At 43.6% G+C, this 19,392-nt stretch overlaps 1 long non-coding RNA gene across 8 annotated transcripts in view; it reads left to right on the forward strand.

Annotated features, from left to right (window-relative positions):
• The first annotated feature begins 6,503 nt into the window (after positions 1-6,503).
• LOC147598695 (uncharacterized) overlaps positions 6,504-19,392 on the forward strand; it is an 81,007-nt gene continuing 68,118 nt past the window's right edge. For 4 of the 8 annotated variants that reach the window (XR_015260274.1, XR_015260280.1, XR_015260279.1 and 1 more), the window contains exons 1-5: positions 6,504-6,630; positions 7,070-7,293; positions 11,648-11,772; positions 16,598-16,939; positions 18,144-18,277. This is a non-coding gene — a long non-coding RNA (uncharacterized LOC147598695). Of the gene's footprint in view, positions 6,631-6,963; positions 7,294-11,647; positions 11,773-16,597; positions 16,940-18,143; positions 18,278-18,594; positions 18,800-19,392 lie in introns of all 8 variants that reach the window. The other 4 variants (XR_015260276.1, XR_015260275.1, XR_015260277.1 and 1 more) reach the window with 4 other exon arrangements.

Below are 19,392 nucleotides of genomic sequence, written 5' to 3' on the forward strand. Positions count from 1 at the left end.
AATGTAGAGGCTGTAGAATGCTTTATCTGATGTGCTTAGGCTTTATCCAGTGGTTAAACTGGCTAAAGGAGCCTTGTTTTTCTGTGTTAGGACTTCTTCAGCAGGAGATGCCACACACTGTTCTCAAAAATTACAGACAGTAAACAAAACCCTAGAGGAGCTCACTGCCCTGAACAGCATCAAGGCCAGCCCAAGTGTGTGTGTTTGCAATGCACAGGACATAAACTGTGTCTGTTGCAGAGCAGACTGCAAAATCCTTGCTGAGAGGTAGAAAGCAGCAATTTTCAGTCCATTTTCAACACCTCTGATGCTCACCCAGTGCGCTGCATCTCTCTTTGGACTCCTCTTGTTGACTCCTCCAGTGTGCAGCTTTCTCTTCAAAATGGTCAACATCAGAACAGCAATAAATATTTCTCTTGTTTCCTTATTGCTTTTTTCCTGGCCTGTTCCGGGGGCGGGGGGGAGTCATCTCAGCTGTGGCCAGACTTCCCCATTTAACTGCATGGCATTGGTAATTTCACCTTCCCATCATACCTTTGGGCTCCTCCTCATAGAGGATTGGGATTCCAAAAACTTCACTGGCTGGGACTGACCACCCTTTCCTCCTTATTGGAAATGTGAATAAGACTTTTTCTAAAGAAAAGGCAAGGAGGCAAATCTCCGTTTTCTGCATGTTTTTTGTAATTGTTTTAACACAAGATGGAGTAAGAGGTTTCTTCACTCTCCAGAAGTCTCCTTATGACTCATTTAATTAGACCTGAGTGCTAATGGATTCTCGTGCTTTGTAGAAAAGTTGTGTGCATGCTTGTTTGGCCTTGCTCTTGTTAGCACTAGCTTTGCACGGATGTTCGTGCAACTGAGCTCATCAGTGAAGTCGTGCACTGCATCGCTTCTCCCTTTGCCTGGACTGTATCTGGAGTTCAGATGTCACCGCTTTGTCCCAATGCCTATCTGCTAATACATAGGTACATGATGAATGGATGTACAGCAGTGTTCTCACTGACGCTGGTTGCAGTAGCAGCATGTTCAAGGTGTTTTCTTGCTGCATCTTCTTTACTATCACCACTAATGTAGTAGATTGTCATGTTGTCTTGTTTACCTATGAATAGGTAAACAAGAACTCCTATGAAGTGGTGGAGTTCAAGATCCACGGGGCAGCAAGGAAACTACATGGCAAGCTCTCTGCCCTAGACTTCAGGAAGGCGGACTTCGGCCTCTTCAGGGACCTGATGGGCCAAGTGCCATGGGAGGCGGCCCTGGAGGGAAGAGGGGCCCAGGAAAGTTGGTCCATATTCAAGGAGCACCTCCTCCAAGCTCAGCAGAGGTGCATCCCGATGGAAAACAAGTCGGGCAAAAAGGCCAGGAGGCCGGTGTGGATGAGCAAGGAGCTCCTGGACCAACTGAAAGTAAAAAAGGAAGCCTATAGAGGGTGGAAGTGGGGACAGGTAGCCTGGGAGGACTACAAAGAGGCTGCGCGAGTGGCCAGGGATCAGGTGAGGAAGGCCAAAGCCCTGGCAGAACTGAATCTGGCCAGGGATATAAAATGCAACAAGAAGAGCTTTTATAGGTACGTAGGGGACAAAAGAAAGTCCAGGGAAAATGTAGGCCCCCTCCAGAAGGGAACTGGTGTCCTGGTTACCCAGGACATGGAGAAGGCTGAGGTTCTCGATGACTTTTTTGCCTCAGTCTTCACCGACAAGAGTTCCTGTCCCACCACCCAAGCTGTAGAAGGTGCAAGCAGGGACTGCGAGAATGAAGAACCGCCCATTGTACTCGAAGAGCAGGTTGGGGATCATCTGAGGAACCTGAAGGTGCACAAGTCCATGGGACCTGATGAGATCCATCCGCGGGTCCTGAGGGAACTGGCGGATGAAGTTGCCAAGCCACTGGCTATCGTATTTGAGAAGTCGTGGTGGTCTGGTGAGGTCCCCGATGACTGGAAGAGAGGGAACATAACCCCAATTTTTAAAAAGGGGAATAAGGAAGACCCAGGTAACTACAGGCCAGTCAGCCTCACCTCTGTGCCTGGCAAGGTCATGGAGCAGATTCTCCTGGAAACCATGCTAAGGCACATGGAGAGCAAGGAGGTGGTTGGTGACAGCCAACATGGCTTCACCAAGGGCAGATCATGCCTGACCAATTTGGTGGCCTTCTATGACGGGGTGACTGCATCGGTGGACAAGGGACAAGCAACTGACATCATCTACCTGGACTTGTGCGAAGCTTTTGACACTGTCCTTCTCTCTAAACTAGAGAGACATGGGTTTGATGGACGGACCACTCGGTGGATAAGGAGTTGGCTGGATGGCCGCACTCAGAGAGTAGTGGTCAACGGCTCGATGTCCATGTGGAGACCGGTCACGAGTGGCGTCCCTCAGGGGTCCATGCTGGGCCCGGCCCTGTTCAACATCTTTGTCGGCGACATGGACAGTGGGATAGAGTGCACCCTCAGCAAGTTCGCCGACGACACCAAGTTGTGTGGTGCCATCGACACGCTGGAAGGGAGGGATGCCATCCAGAGGGACCTTGACAGGCTGGAGAGGTGGGCCCGTGCCAACCTCATGAAGTTCAACCAGGCAAAGTGCAAGGTCCTGCACCTGGGTCATGGCAATCCCAGGCACAAATACAAGCTGGGCGGGGAATGGATTGAGAGCAGCCCTGAGGAGAAGGACTTGGGAGTGCTGGTGGATGAGAAGCTTAACATGAGCAGGCAATGCGCCCTTGCGGCCCAGAAGGCCAACCGCATCCTGGGCTGCATCAAGAGAAGCGTGGCCAGCAGGTCGAGGGAGGGGATTCTCCCCCTCTACTCTGCCCTGGTGAGATCCCACCTGCAGTACTGTGTCCAGTTCTGGAGCCCCCAACACAAGAAGGACAGGGACCAGTTGGAGAAGGTCCAGAGGAGGGCCATGAAGATGATAAAAGGGCTGGAGCACCTCTCCTATGAGGACAGGCTGAGAGAGTTGGGGCTGTTCAGCCTGGAGAAGAGGAGGCTCCGGGGAGACCTGATAGCGGTCTTCCAGTACCTCAAGGGGGCCTACAAGAAAGATGGGGAGAAGCTGTTCAGTAGGGCCTGTTGCGATAGGACGAGAGGTAATGATTTTAAAATAGAGGGGGGTAGATTTAGATTGGAAATTAGGAAAAAATTTTTTACGATGCGAGTTATAGAACATTGGAACAGGTTGCCCAGAAAGGTGGTGGATGCCCCATCCCTGGAAACGTTCAAGGCCAGGCTGGATGAGGCTCTGAGCAAACTGATCTAGTCAGGGATGTCCCTGCTCCTTGCAGGGGGGTTGGACTAGATGGCCTTTGAAGGTCCCTTCCAACCCTAACCATTCTATGATTCTATGATTCTACGAATACGTGTGTGATTTTATACACAGGTAATGTACTCACATCAGTCTGCTGCTATGAAGGCTACTGTGTAGAACATGACTTTGTCATTCCGAGTTGTGCGAACCAAGTCATTCTCAGCAGATGGGAACTCGCCCAGCAGATACACATCTGCGTATCTGTTCATGCGGTTCCTCAGGTAGGTGCACAGTTACCATGGCTGCAAGATGCAATCGTGGTAAGTCACATAAATGAAAGAGACTATTGATTGTTCATTTTTGCACACACCATTACATGCACTCACTTTTGAAAATAAGGCTCGGGGCATAATAGGTTGCCAATGGAGCCTCACGAAGTTGGCTGCATACATTTGGTTTCCCTTATTTTTACATTTTAGGGAGGTTTCATGCTGATTCTCAGAACCTTTCTTATGGCTTTGAATTTCCTCCTTGATGTGTGTGTCTTTGCATTGCTCTTGTGTTATGCACCTAAAAAAAGATGATGTGTTTAACCTTTCAGATACAGTGGTTGTGTACTTCTTTATCTCTACAGAACAAGGAATTAAGTTTTCCTCAAAAGGTTTCACAGGTTTGTTCCCAGAAGCAGAAGTATAGGAGTTTGTTGAAAGCCTGAGACAAGAAAAGTGCAAAGGCAGATTTGGCAAAGTAGTTGATGGGTGTACTACTGAACAAGATGCTAGGGAAAATCAGGCAAATTCCCTCTCAAGATCCAGATTGCACAGTGTATTGTGGCCTCTCAGTATTGATCCTGAGGATGGGAAGTTGCCAGTGGGTGCTTTCCTGGGCTCTCCACTGGGTATGAGCAACCTCACGCCGCCGAGCACAGAGGAGGTACCTGTGTGCTCCCAGGCTGCCGACTAATGAAGTGACAATCGGGTGCGATAACTTGCCAGCCAGTGCTGGATTATATAGAGTCACTGCAGCCCATTAACACTTCATAAAAACCCTGTATGGCTTAGCTTCTCTGAACCTGAAAGGCATTAAAATAAGGACTGAAAAGCTGAAGCCCTTATGAAGTCATGAGTGTTCCTGGGCAGCAAAACTGGAGGCTTTCAGATTTTTATTTTTTTTTGTTTGTTTGTTTTTTGAGCCAGCTTGAGACTGGGGGATATACGTCTAAACAATTTTCTGTGTCAATGCCGACATGTTGCGTATGGGGCTTTACAGTCTGTGTTCTAGGTGCTGCAAGCTCTCAGATCTGTCCCTTTCTTGCAGTGATAATACAGCTCTGCAGCCGGGGCTGTGGTGGTTATACTGGGAAATGCCTTGGTCCCCTAGCCTGCTGCTTGTTTCCAGGCGTTTGCTGCCCTGTGCCGACCCTTTGAGTTTTGGCGATATATCTGTGTGACACTGCTGTGGATGAGGTGAGTAAACATATTTGAGTTTAAAATATCGCAGCGAAAAGGATTTGGTTTTAGCCCATGCTAATTAGTTGCAGACAATTAAAGGGTCAATGTCAGGAAAGGAATGAGCCAAGGGAAGCGAGAGATAGAATGTCTTAATTAAGGCGTTCTACCTGTTCTGTCATTGCAATCCTGAAAGCTGTGTATAGAAGAGTTTCTCTAGAGCTACAAAAGTTAGTCCATAATTTTTGTCATATATTAACTGATTCTAGCTGCTGCATAAATTATCCTTTAGTGATGTGCACTGTATAATAACCTAGATAAATAGATACACCTTAACTATTATCTTTCCCAAATGGTGCAGGAGCACTGGACCGGTGCATTACACCACAATTGCAAGCAGTCACGCCATAGGTGTTCAATCTGGAATGGTCCACAGAATATATTTCTTATACCGCCTACTTCTCACAGAACATTTTTCAATGACTTATTCAAGGCTTAAAGAAAAAAACCCAGAAGGCTATAATACACTAGAGGAAGAGAGCAGGAGAAATCAAAGTCATCAGCAGCATCCTAAGGTCTGGAACAGCAGGTAACTTGCTGAAATTCCCAGGTAATCCTAGGATGCTGATGGTGCAGGCAAAAGATCTTTAGTGATTTCTGTCAGTATGACTTGGAGGAAAGATCTTTCCTTAAGGCATAGTCTTGTGATGGGTTGAGTTTTCTGTGCACAAGTAAGATATACCAAACAACACTTGCAACAAACTAGTGGAAACCCTGGAATCTGGGATTAACACAACACAAAGATGAGGTGGGCATGCTGTGGAAAGAGTTGAAGTAACATACTTATTATGTCTCTGTTGAAAGTATTAATCTTCTGTGACGGGATGAGGGAAAATGAAGTTAAGATGACCTAGCTGTTCTATAACTATGTAAGTACACAGTCTGTGCAGATATCTCTGGTTCAGATAGCAATGGGAGTTCTCAGTGTCCACCAAAATCTAAATTACAGTCTTTCTCTTATTAAAGCCCTGACTTAGCAGATCCCTTCAGCATCGTTTTGCTTTCAATTACATTATGCACAAACTGGCTTAAATGCTTTGGACTCCTCAGTTTGATTCCAAGTGACATAGAAAATGGCAAAATTTAGAACATGGAACCAATAGGTGCACTATTCCCCTGACATCCTTGGTGCCAAGATGTTTCAAGTCTGGCCTGTGTGCCAGAGATCCTCTTCCCTTTTTATAGTTCATTTGATCTGGAGTGTTTTTGACAGAAACCAGCAAAATATCCTGGAATTACCTAACGTGCTCCAAGTGATTGTCCAGTGGTTTGCATAGCGTTCCCATGCAGAGGTTATATAAAAATGTTCTGTTGCTATGTGAACTGGAGGTTTGTTTTGATGTAGCATCAATACTCAGGAGGGGAGAAAGGAGTGGGGGGAGGGAAGAGAAGACAAGACGCTGGCATGGTGCCAACCTCTGGAGTTTTTTGTGATGATAAATGGCTCACAAGGAGTCAGTGTGACCCGCCAAGTAAACCCAAATGCTCTCAAAGAGCCGTGGGCTTCAGATATTGCTGACAGACAAGTACTCCTTATCAGCATTTTTGTTTAAACATACACGCAGAGCGCGCACACGTAGGATATCTGCTGTAGCAAGAGAGGAGGCATGCCAGCAAAGTGGACTGCACTGGTAGATTATGTCCACCCAGATGTCCAGGTCTGATTTCCACCCCCCCATTTCGACTTCTGTAGAAACTTTGCGTTTCCTCTCAGCGAGAGGCATAGATCACAGCAGATACCCTCCACTGTTGCTTGCGATGGATGAGTTGTGGGGTACGGCAAAGGCCTCATTAATTTCTAAAGGGAGGAATTCACATTTGAAAATTTTTACTGAGCCAGAGGGGCCCATGTTTCTGCTGCAGCTGATTGAGAGGTAGAGCTTCTCTTTATTTGGTTTAGTTTTTGTTTTGTTTTGTTCTGCTTTTTAGTTTTTGTTGCACTTGACCCAGGTGAAAGGTTTGGGAATTATAACTTTGAAAATGCATTTAGTATTTATTTCCCATATATTTTTTCCTTATCCACTCTTTGCTAGAAAGTGTCAATCTTGTACTGATGGGCAGGTCAAGGCATGAGTTCAGTGACTGCTTGTGTCCACTTAAAAATCCTGACTGGTTTTATGGAAATCTGTCTGTAACTTTAGCTCCTGTGGTGCATCAAGTGGCCATTCACTGAGAGAGACTGTAATGCACACAACTTACTCTTGCAGGAAGCAACTACAGGACAATCAAAGATATAATTAACATGGAATAAGTATTCGCTGACAGCACAGACTTAGGGAATTGACCAAGCTGAAGAAAACCCTTTTTCTCTAGTTACTCTCAGAGGGCAATTTTGAAGCAATGGAAAATCTTCAGGACAGTATTCAAATGTGAAAAGACATGTTAGAAAGATCCTGCCTTTAACTGAAGGGGAACCATTCAAATCCTCTAAACCCAAAGAGAATGAGAAAAAATGAAAGAAGATGGATTGAGAAATTACAGATGTAAACCAGAGAGTAAAGATCAAGTGACTGAATCATGAGTCTTCCACTGTTTGGGTGAGTTAAATCATCTCCCTCTTATCCGCTTTCCCTGTGTATACAAAGGGCAGGCGACGGGAAATGAGAAGGACGTTATGAAGCATAAGTAGTCACAGGACATTTGAAAATACAAAGTGTTTTAATAGTAGTAACTGTGAGCAGAGCGGATTAAATAGGTGTTTTGGTGCATAGCTGGGTTAAATGATCTGCAAGTCAGGATCGGTGAAGCTAGAGCCTGGTGTCGGCAGCAGTAAGAGTGGTCGTGACCGGCAGGAGACATTTCTTCGGGGAGCGAAGGGAGCAGAAGACATGCTTGGAACAAGCTGTGCTGTGTATCCCTGAGACAGCTCGGAGTGAGCTGGAGTGTCCGCACTGTGCAGGGAAGTGTTGGGAAGAAATACTGGTGTGGGCTTCAGGAGTGATGTAGCTACATTAGCTGTGTGCCTGAGATGAACAGCTCAACAAGCTGGTGGGACTGATTAGCACCACGCTGGTGAGGCACTTCTCTTTCTGCACTGGAATTCTCTTTGTCAGTGTTAGCGAAGGGTTTTCTGTGCTGGGCTTTGCTGTAAGGTGCTGATGAGCCCTGAGGGCTTGACCATGAACTTATTCAATCAAGCTGAATCCTCTGTGGTTCCCATAAAGCACGTGGAGTTAATGGAATAGTACATTTGGTAGGCACGATGCAGGCACAAGAGTTAACGCTTGCAGTCCATACCTGGCTTTCAACTGGATTGACTTTGTGCTGAAACTTCATTTATGGCTTTCTGCATCTGTAAAATGAGGAGAGGTGGTAGTGTATATCACCTTTCTGTTACAATTGGAGAAGAATGGGAATCGGATACTGAAAAGGAGAGTCCAGGAGATGGTAGGTTGACACAAGTAGGTGAGACTTCCAGGGATAAGGAGGTGGATTATCTGATGAGGTAACCAATTGGTGCCTCTGTTTTGTTATTATTGCCATCAATGTGAAGACCCAATATCTGCCATACACATTTTATTTTGTGAGTGGGACTTATGTAGACAGAATATCAAAATGGAGCCAAGAACTAGCCTGAAGGCAGGCACAGCCTAATGCAAAATTTTTTTTTAAAAAAAGAGATTTGAGCATTCCCTGAGGCACAGCTTTCCTGTCCTGCTGCCACTGATGCAGCATGGACTGGTTTCCCCCATTTCCAGGAGACCAAAGAAATAAAATACTGTTCTGTCAAAATCAAAGTGCCTCTGGGCAGCAGATGAGGAGGATTTTGGAGTTCTCCTCTATCTTTTATTGTTTGGGGGTTTTTTTGGGTTTTTTCTGTTTTGTTTTTTTTTTTTTTTTCCATCTTGTGTTTGCAGTTTAAGAAATTGTCATTGGGGGGCAGGGGGAGAATGCAAACAAAAGTTGACTTTTGTTAGGCGGCTGAGACTTGGCAGTTGCATGGAGGTCACAGTGCTCAGTCAGTGTCAGCCTCCATTCCCTAGAGTTGTATCCTGTAATGTATTTATTTATCATTACAGACGGCCAAATTTTTTTTTTTCCTTTCAGTTTGTTCTGTCCAAGGCCGCAGGGTTCCGACAGAGATCAACAGCATTCCCGCAGTGATGAAGCAGCTCGTCAAAAGCTGAATTAGATGTTAAATCTTTCTGAAGTGGGGAGGAGGTGGAAAAAGGGGAATCACATTGTGCTAAGAATTTATCATGTGTTGTTTCCTGTGAGATAATGTATAGGAGAAGATTTGTTATGGTGCAAGTTTCAAACTGCTGTTTCAGGGCTACAGTGTCTGCCAAGCTTATGATGTATTTGATCTTTGCTGGAAGTCCTTCTTTTCCTTTTCTACCTTTTGTTAAGCGGTCTGTCTTCCAGGTAGGTAAAATACTTAAAATATTCCACCTACTGAAATATGTACAGGTGACTAAAATCTGCATGGATAAGAGGAATAGGCAGAAATCTGCTAGATTAGACTGTGAGATTCAGCTGGGCTTCAGCTCCCAAACAGAACGTTTGGCACTCAAATTGTCTCTTAGCTTTGCAATCTGATGTGTTAGACAAGTGTAGGCATGCCTTCTTGTAGGAAATGTTACGAATTTTGGTACAGAACTTGAAGAAAATATAGCCTTGCTTTTCAAAGGTGCTGCATGTGCCCGGCATTGCTTAAAGCCAGAAGGAGCTTGACAGTGCTTCTGAAAGTTGAACCATTCTGCATCAGTGACCATCTTTTACAGAGCAGGTCACTGTCTTGAGCTTGCACACTTGTAACGTGGTGGAAATTCTCTTTTTGTTCTTCTTTTGCTCTCTCATCACACTCCTTTTTTTCCTCAGAAGGACGTATAGATGAGTCTCATTCATTTATGCTTTCTGATATAATTGTGTTTGCTATCTGCAGGCGTTGAAAGGGGCCCATAGGCAACTCATGTCCCTTATTAACGGATTATAACATGCACCCCTTTTCAACCTAAATTGAGAGGGAAAAAAGTGTCAGAAAGGTTTTTTTTTTCTCTCTCATCTGCTGAATAAATATGCTGGTGTAAGAATCTTTGGGGTAAAATAGTTTTGCTCAGATTCTTCAATAAAATGTCAAGTGCAATGATAGATGAACTGGCAATCCTGAAGTTTACTCAACGTTGTTTTGTTCTCAGTATCTAGGTCAAGATATTTCTGGTTTGCTTGGATCAGAAAAAATTTCCACTGATCTTAAATAACACTGTTAATATTATAAGTGGCTTGGTTATCGGGCAGGAAGGAAGCTTATTGATCAGCAGGATAAGCACTGTGTGCATATGAGCCATCTTTTCCTGCCTGGCTGTAATGAATCTGAAGACCACAAGCAGGCACGGCAAGTCGCCTCTGCTGAGGGGTGTAGGAAGGAAGCTTGTCACATACCTGTCACCCTGCCTTAGCTACTTGTGTGGTCTTTACTAGAGGCACCTGAATAACCTTGAATGTAACTTTTCCATTAAGCAATTCTGGAAGTAAGTGCTACTGCGTACTTTGCAGAGGAGGGAGCGAGGTGTAGAGGGCAAGTCACAAATTCACCCACTCTTGAGTGAAATTGTGCCTTGACTTTGGACTTGAACCAGATCTACTTACTGTCAAGGTGTTGGTTTGGCCTCCGGACTGGGTCAACATGCCTGTCAAATGCTGGTTCCCACCTGAGCATCCTTATGTGGAAAAGGCATGACTGGTTCCAAGACACTAAGCCTGGAAAACATGAGCAGATATCAAATGTGTCACGGGTGAGCAACGACTTTGGTACTGCAACCTCTAACTTCATCCAGGGTTTGTGACTTCAATCAGCTACTCAGATTGCTTGATTTGTGTACAAGGGACTTAGAGGTCAAATCTTGTCTCTTCCAGGAAAAAAAAAAAAAAAAAAATTCTGACCTTTCTAGGTTGTCCTAAAAAGGAGCTTTTGTCTATCCTTTCTTTTGGGGGTTTGCGATGTTGCCAAAGCTGAAACAGAAAGTACATAAGTTGTGACATAATTTTTCTTAAGAATGGCTCCTGTCTTTCACATTATATTATTTTCAGAAAAAGCTCATAGGGCAGTAGCAGAAATCCCTGAGTAAGCAGGGTGGTCATAAGATGAAAGATAAAATTGCAATGTTTCCTCTGCGCATTTACTCAATGAAACTTGAACTCTTTCTGTGAAGTAGCTAGGCTTTGACAAGAGGAGTGGAGAGCACCTCCAAGAAGAGCGGCTAGCCAGGGAATTACAGCATCATTCTGGGGCATGGGAAGTGTTCATTTGAAGCCCTCTGGTTGAGAATTGGAGCTTCTGCAGGAGTGTGGGAGCTACAGAGTAATTCAGTGAAGCAGCAGTGACATATATGTGACGCGGTTAGGCCTGAAGAAGGCCCAGGCAGCCTGCTTTGGGAGGAGCAGGCCCCACCTAAGAGTGCCTGGCACTCACCCACAGGTCCTGCAAGTGATTTAGGCAGATAAAAGCCTGTTTTGTGGAGGGCTAGGTGTGAGCTTGGTGTGCAGCACGGCTCAAGTGGTGACATTCACAGATGTTGAGCTGTGTAGGGAGCACTGGCGCTGGAGACAAGGATGCATAAAGAGTTAGGGATTAGGACATCGCCTCTTCCATTGAAGATGCCCAAAGGGCAAGTTGCACAAGGTGGCTGAGCTGCTTTGAAAGTTCACTCCTGCCAAAAAAAAGGAAGTCTCTCTCTACCACCCAGCTCTTGTTATATCTTTGCTGAACCAGTTCCCCACACTGACTGCAGCAGTGGTGAGCTATCAGAGCAAGTATCTCATGGGACTTCATCCTGTAAGGCGTTCACAAACGTTCAAAAAGAAGGAGAAAATGGAATCCTTGCATCTGGGGTACTGTGCTAGCACCTTCTCTGCCAAGCAATTTTATTTACCACGCGTTCCTGTTTACAGTTTCTGCAGGATTTGGAAGAAATTACAGGAGTGACACTTATGAGAAGGGATGTACTCCAGGTTGGTGAGATTGACTTGTGCTTTGTTACCATGTTGCCTCTTCCTAGAAAAAAGGCGTGCCGGAGGTATTCCCTGACTTTCTTGTGCTCTCATGTTAACTCCGGTAATGTGTATAACTGGAAGAATGAACATAGTACAGCAACTAACATTTAAGTTTTCAGGGTTTTTTTTTTTGTAGAAGGCCAGTGTTTCAGGCTGGAAAAAGCCTCTGCAGCCCGCTTAGATGGGAGTGTTGCTGAGTTGCTTTTCCTGGTTCCTTATTTGCTCCATATTCCTTTATTCGGTACCAAGCCGTCCAGCCTGTGTTTCAGGGAGGATCTGATCCTGACTGACACTGCAGGTCACATAGCACAGCCCCCGGTAAAGCACTGTATCTATCACCATAATATGCTTCCAGTGCACAGAAAAGAAATCCAATAGAAAAGTGACATGATAAAAGATAAGCTGCATTGAACAAAGACATTTTCTGTGTATCACACCAAAATACGGTGTATTTCGTAACATAGCAGAGGACACTTCATCAGAATCCCAGGGAAGAAGCAAACCTGCTAAAAGAATAACATTTTGGTGCCAGGGAAGTTATGCATTTAATAGATCTCCGCTGTATTTTGCAGAGAGATTTTCAGCTATGTTCAGCCTTGGCTAAAATGTAATGGCAACGTGTTGTAGGAGCCAGTTCTCCTCAGGGCTTCGTATTGCAACAATGGAGCTATAAATGATGTTATTGAAGTGGTGAGTGTCAGAAGGCAAGCGGGATGTAATTTCAATTGGGAGGTGCTTTTGGTTAATTGGCCCGTTTAAATGCTGAGCTGTCCAGGAGAAAATCCGGTCAGGTTGCTTTTTAGATACTTGAAAGGGGGAAGTTTAGCTGTGCTCTGTGTGCCTCATCCACATCAACTCTGGCTAGAGCAGAAACTCAGGGAGAGAGTTTATTTTCCTGCGTGCAGCCTCCCCAAGCCACTGGCAGCTGCTGGTGTGATGCATGCCTTGCTGGGAGGAAGGGCAGATGGATGGGATGGGGATCATTGGTCTTCGCTCAACCTGTCTCCTACTGGCACTTCTTGTCTGAGAGAAACCTCAGCTCAGTGTTTTAAATGGAAACCTTTCCTAACATTGCCAGCCTCTAGTGAAAAAAAAAAAGAAAAAAAAAAAACAAAAGAACCTAGTGTTTCGTGTCTGCATAGAGGGTTTGGAAAATCAATCTATGGCGTGTCAGAGAATACCAATCTCTTGCAACCTTTTTTATGGGCACTTCCTTTCCACAGCATTCAAAAGAGCCGATCCTCTGTTACGTCTGTGTTTACTTTGGAAGGGATCATTCTATAGCAGAACTGGGGTTGTCTCTAAGAGACCAGACTGTAATTAAGTGTCTCGTGTATTCTGACTGTATGAGGAGAAAAGCCAATTTTATAAAGATGTGCCTCCTTTCTCTGCCCTTGCATCCCCACCTCTACCTGTCCCCACTCCAGAAGGAGGTTGAGAGGGAAGAGGATGGCTGAGTGGGACAGCGAATAGCGCTCTTGGCTGGCACCAGAAGGGACCACGCCAGCAGCTGAAGAACAGAACTTGGTCTGCAGGACTCTTCTACCTTGAGGTAGAAAATCCTAATAGGGATTTGTTTTGTTTTATACTTTGAAGTTAATAGGTTGATTTTCTCTTCCCTCTCCTATTTTTGGAGTAATAAATTTACTATTCTCTTACCATGGAAAGAGGAACTGGTTAAATGCAACTACTTTGTAATGTACGAGAGTGGGAGACCTCCCTGGGCCTGGGGGGATGGCTGGGGTGCACGTGCAGCGTGTGACGTCAGGCAGCGGTGGGATGTGGGTCTGCAGAGTGCTGTCCATGTGCGTGGAGTGATGAGTGGGAGTTTTCACAGTCGGCACTTAACACTGGTGCTCCAGGACCTACGCTGTGTCTGCGGGCTCGCGGGGGAGGCTAAAATAGATTCTTGGCATAAGATCTTGGATCTTGGATCCTCTCTGCTTAATAGATTGCTCTGTCTCCCTAGTGATACCACTGCAGCTGCAAGCCACAGAGACATTTTGGCTGGAGTCCTGTTGGTTTAAAGGAGAAAATACTGGATAGGTCTCCTCGGCAGGAGCATGACTGAATGCTCTCTTTCCACTCCAGCCTGGGAGAGTCCAGTGCTGCTGACCTGAGGGACACATCTCCTCATGTCCCAGGCTCTGGAGAAGAGAGAAATAGTGTGTGTAAGAATTTTCAGTTTATACAAAAAGATTTGAGGTCACTGGCCAAGAGGGTTTTTTGTGTCTTCTTTGGCTTTTGGAAGTTGCTGAGTTTATTTTTGTCTGTGTGAGTTGGCCTGTTTTTTTAATATATGGCAAAGGTGGCTAGAGTCCTGGATAGACACTTTTTTATATTTCGTATAAACCTAAACAAATACATTAAATAAAGGTCCTTTCACCTCCAGATTGGTGGTTCAAATCCAGTCGTGCTTGGGAACAGAACTGTTCAAGCAGTAAAAATAAAACATCTCCTGATTTATGAGTAGAAGTGTCAAGTTTTGACTTGTTCTGATTACTGGCATCACATTATTTGTGAACATTCAGACAACTGCCAGAAATTCATGAAACACGTTTGTGAATCCCAGAAGTTTCATAAACTTCAGGCTGAGTGATTATTTGCTTTCTGGTGAATAAGTGGGCTGGGTAAAGCAGTATAAAAAGAACAGCTAACTAATGCTCAGGTCCCATAGTAATAATAATAAGCTGCAGAGGCTCTTGTTTCTTACACAGAAGAGGGTGGCAATTCTGCTCCAGCTTACACCAGACAATTGCGATTTGCTCTGGGGAACTGTTGTTACTGGTTTGAGAAAGCCAAGGAAGAAGGGATCTAGCTTGGCTTTCAAATCTTACATTGTTTGCTGGGCCAGCTGTTGGAAAAGAAAAATCTATTTTTTGCCTGAATACTGAATTGTTATATTGGAGAAGCGATAGCAATAATAATGCTAGGTAGGGCTGGTAGAGCTGCTTCCCCACATACGAGCAGATCAGCCGCTCTGTGAATTTGTACTAGTGTTAAAGTGCTTTAAAAAGCATGGGGATTTGGCAAACCCGTATGGATTTCACACCAGGAGTAGAGATACCACTATCAGAGCCTACATTCAAGGCATAGCTGTGCTAAGATGACCCTGTCCCGAGCAGACCCTGCCACGCACCTATTTATTGGGCGTTGGAAAGCTGTCGGTGGATGCTAGGCTGTGGGAAACTTGCCTGAAAGCAATGGCAATAGGTGGCTTACAGTATTTTAGAGCTACTCTGGGACTAATTGTGAATGACATTTTAAAACATGCATTTAATGTTCTTTTCCTTCCTCTATGTGAGTTTTCATATTCTCTCACTGCTTTCTCTCCATCTGCAGAAAGTAAAATTTAGAAAAGGTTATCGTAGCTGCTTTGTCACAATCTGCAGTACTTGCATGGGGAAGTTGCAGGAAAGGGATAACATGGCATGGTTTGCATAAGTGTGACTTTAAGACATTACTTGTAATTTCTATTGGTATTATAAATAATAGATCAGGTCTACAAATTATTTGCTATAGGTTCCAACAGATGCAGTGTAATTAACAGACTGTAATCATTGGGTTTTGGAGAGAGGGTGACATATCAATTTTTTAACTGCTTTTCCGCTTAGAAATACATCCAAGTAGTGGTGCCCCCAGAGGGATATGCACACGGATGAATGTACTTTGTGCGTGCCATTTTATACACATTCTCACTTTGCTTTCCAAGTATTAACATGTGTAAATCCCTTTGGCATGTGCAGATACGTGCAAGTGGGTTGTTGCATCTGTAGCATTTATTTGCACATGGCAGAAAGCATATGTGGAATTGTGTGCACTGAGTTATGCTTGCACCGAACTCTTCTGAACGTTTGACCTTAGGTAGTATCTCTTCAAATCTGCAACTCGGTGATTCAGTTCCTTCTGCCTTAAAAATAAAGGCAGGATGACTTTGGGTGGAGTAATAATGATATTATTTTAGGAACTAAACCTTTGAGGCATATTGCCCAGTTACGTCGTCTTTAATCTAGTAACATGAAAACCACAGAGACTGAGAAACCAGTTTTGGTGGCTGAATGCAGGTGTAGCTCTGTGGTGCGAGCATCGAGCCGATACCCAAGCCTCCAGTGAACACAAACTGTTACTGACAGGGAGATTGTTCTTTCTACCCACAAAAAACATAACCCTGGGGCTGCAGCACATCACCACAACCTCTTTGCTGCTGTAGGTCCCACCTGTTCAACGGACTTGTCCATCAGGTTGTATTTGGCTCATGGGGTCTTGCAGCAGGAGGGAGACTGCGGTGCTGTGATTCCCGTTCCACAGAGTAGTGTGGGACGTGGCCCAAAAGAGTGAATCCTTCGCAGGGGGTTCAGGATAGTAATTGTAATTAGCTGCTGGTAATGTTAATGCATGCATTTGAGTTTCGAGGATGGTTGAAATATGGAAAAAAAAAATCAGAGAACTACTTTTCCTTTACATTTTGGGAGGGCTTCTAATGGTTTTGTCCAGTAGCTCCTGATTTCTGCCAGTAAATTCTATTCTTTGTGTGTGAAAGTAAAAATGATGGCAATATTTGAAAGTGTTTACTTGCAATTCCAGTTAAAATCAAAGAAATTGTACTAGGGAAGCAGGTGAGAGCCTTGTGACAAACTGTCAGGTTGTCCACCCCTAAACAACTACCCTTGATTATTTAAATTTCTTTTTTAAACAGTGAGTAAATGAGAGTACTCCTGATTTCCCTCATGCAGCCAATTGTGCCCATATTGATTTTTTTTTTTTTCCTTTTTTGGACAAATTGGCAGTTTCATTTTCTGTCTTTTATGTGCTCTAATTCAGGTTTCCTACTGTTACCACTTTATTTAGGGACAGTGCGAGAGACAGGAATCTGAACTGACTGCCTGATGCTTAAGAAGGTGAATAATGACTTGGAGAAGACCTTGTGCGCATCTTTTGATCTTTGGGCTTCAGACACCCCTTCACCCATAATTAACTTGTATGTTGACTGATCACCTGAGTGATCAAGGGAGACCCGGGATGTCAGTGGAAACCAGGCAACTATTACTCTATGGCAAAACAGCAATCAAGCCAACTCGTCTATGATACAAATCAGATACCTGCAAGAACAAGTCACGTAATGGCAAGCTGTACTGGAGATGGATGATATCCTAAATCATTATCTTCAATAGCATCAATTATGTTTACAGGGTGAGTAAGACCGTGGTATCTTCATGGCAAGTGCTACAGATAACAGCAATAGCAGCAACAACAAAAATTAAAATTACAGCATGAACTTCAGGAGGGGCAGTGCACTATACACGACTAGCCAATAAATCAAGACCATCAGTGGATTAGATGGAGTGGAATGGTAATGGTTATGATTCTGTTGTATAAAATGCACAGCTTAGGGGATATAGATCACTTAAAATATATTTGAATTTGAAATCAGCCAAAAAACATGTCAGGCATGTTTCTTCTTAGAATTATGGTATGTTTTTAAAGCATAAGTGCTTTTCAGGACAAATTTTAGCATATTTTACATTCAAATGAAACATCTACTATACATGTGAAGCCCTTGCACACCCTGTCTGTGAAAGGGAATCACTGGATTTATAGGTTGTTCTGCACGTTCTGTCAAAGTCAGCCTTTCTGCCTAATGTAGCACATGGAACAGGAAAGGCTTTCATTGCACAACTTTCCAGAAGAGAGATAGTGTTTGCTGTCAGATACATCGCAACGTGTAAACAAAGACTCAAAGTAAGTCTGTATTAAAAGAAGGAACTGGAAGGAATTAAGTTGATAACTTTTTCTGTAATTTCTTTATCAGCATTTCTGTGGCCAGTTTATGATAATAAACAGGCAAAAAAAGATCATGTTTGAGATGGAAGTAAGTTTCAGTCTGATATAAGTGATGTATCTCATAACCAGATATAATTAGAAGGGAGGCTTCTTACAGCGCTGTCCCTCTATAAATCATAGCAGATATTACCGCAACTTTTACAACAACTATGAAATATGCTGTGAAATGTAAACCTCATGAAATAGATTCTTTTGTTGCAATTTTATTCTCAGAAAAGATCTAATCTGAGACAAGCTCATACCTTTTTTTTTTTTTTTTTGAGGATTTACTTAAAAGTAGGGTAAACAGCCCCAATTCCCTAGAAAGCTGCATTAATATTTCCATTTAGTAATGACTATTTTGTTTTCTATAAGTGCAATTTGTGCAAACTGAAAGCATTGCGTGTTTTGGTACACAGCCTCCTGTCTTTGAAGAGTTGATCAAAAAACCCCAAACAAATCTTGTCTATGGCACAAGCTTCATATTTAGCAAAATTTTACACTGAACAAGAAGTCAGAAGTGCAGGATGGTAACTAAATAGATGCGTATTTTCTTTTTTTTTTCTTCTGACAGAGTCATCTTTGACCTGACCTGGTGCCCACTCGCTTTTATCCCAGATGTGACCATGGAAAGTCCAAAGGGGAGGCAACCGTAAGGAAGAAGGCTTTGCTGGCTTGATGCCTAAAAACAAAACAAAACAAACAATAGTAAGATTCCTTAAGTCTTTTTTCCTGTATTAAGGTCTAAGTCTTTTTTGTATGATATTTTGTTGTATTTTTAATAGGAAATGGATGGGTTTATTCCAGAATTGTGTTCTCTGAAAACCTGTGAACCTCTTAGGACTGTTGATATGGTAGGGCTGTATCTGCCTCTATTGATCCTAATTTAAAGCTGTAATTGCAAATAAAAACATCATTATATCCCCTAGTTACCTTAATTGAAAGGATTGATTCAGAGGAGCAAAGCGTGATAAGAACTTCTACATGGGCCAAGTGCTTATGAACAGTTTAAACCTTCGTTTCAGTGTGGCCTGGGTTCATTCTTCTGTGGAAGAATGTCATAGGCACTGAGGAAAAACCTTCATTGTTCTAATATCTGACCTAATTTCTTGGGCTCCACTTAAAGTAAGGCAGGGGACCTACCTAGGACTTAAGCAGCAGGATCACTGGCCTGGTCTCCCAGATGGCACAGTTGTCTAGAGAAGCTGCATGTGTATCAACGTGTCAAGGGTACGTGCTCCAGTTGTGTGAAAATACTAACATAACAGATTCCTATAAGCATAGGACAAGTAATGTTATGACTATGAATCAGCTTTCTAGTCTGAAGTGGATTAATTTTTTACATCTTTACAAACTGTTTTTTCTTTCAATAGATAGAATTTGAGACTTTTTAACCTTACAGTATGGTTTTCTCTTGGTACAATGTACAGTAGGATAATGTCGAGTGATTTTCTTCACAGCATCAAACTGCTGTAAGCCAAAATTACTCATTATGTTCTATAATATTTCAGGTTGAGGCCTGAAACCCATGCGGTCTGCAGAATCACTGTCTACACCTTTTAACCATATGAGATGATACTGTTAGTCCGTATGTCAGCCTCTTACCTCCAGCTTACCTGCTTTCTCAGGCCAAAACTTCTCTGGTCTTAACTGATACTACAGTTAATTAAATAGGTCCTTAAATTATAAAATAGCATAAAGAAGTAGAATATTTTGCAAAATCCATGTCTGAACAACTATATAAATGAATCTAGGCAAATCTGACTGGGGTGAATATAGCCTCAATATAAACAGATCAAGTTGGGGATGTCATAATCATGTAG

This window comes from Chlamydotis macqueenii, chromosome 16 (genome assembly GCF_036417535.1).
Source record: "Chlamydotis macqueenii isolate bChlMac1 chromosome 16, bChlMac1.mat, whole genome shotgun sequence".
Classification (NCBI taxonomy): domain Eukaryota; kingdom Metazoa; phylum Chordata; class Aves; order Otidiformes; family Otididae; genus Chlamydotis; species Chlamydotis macqueenii.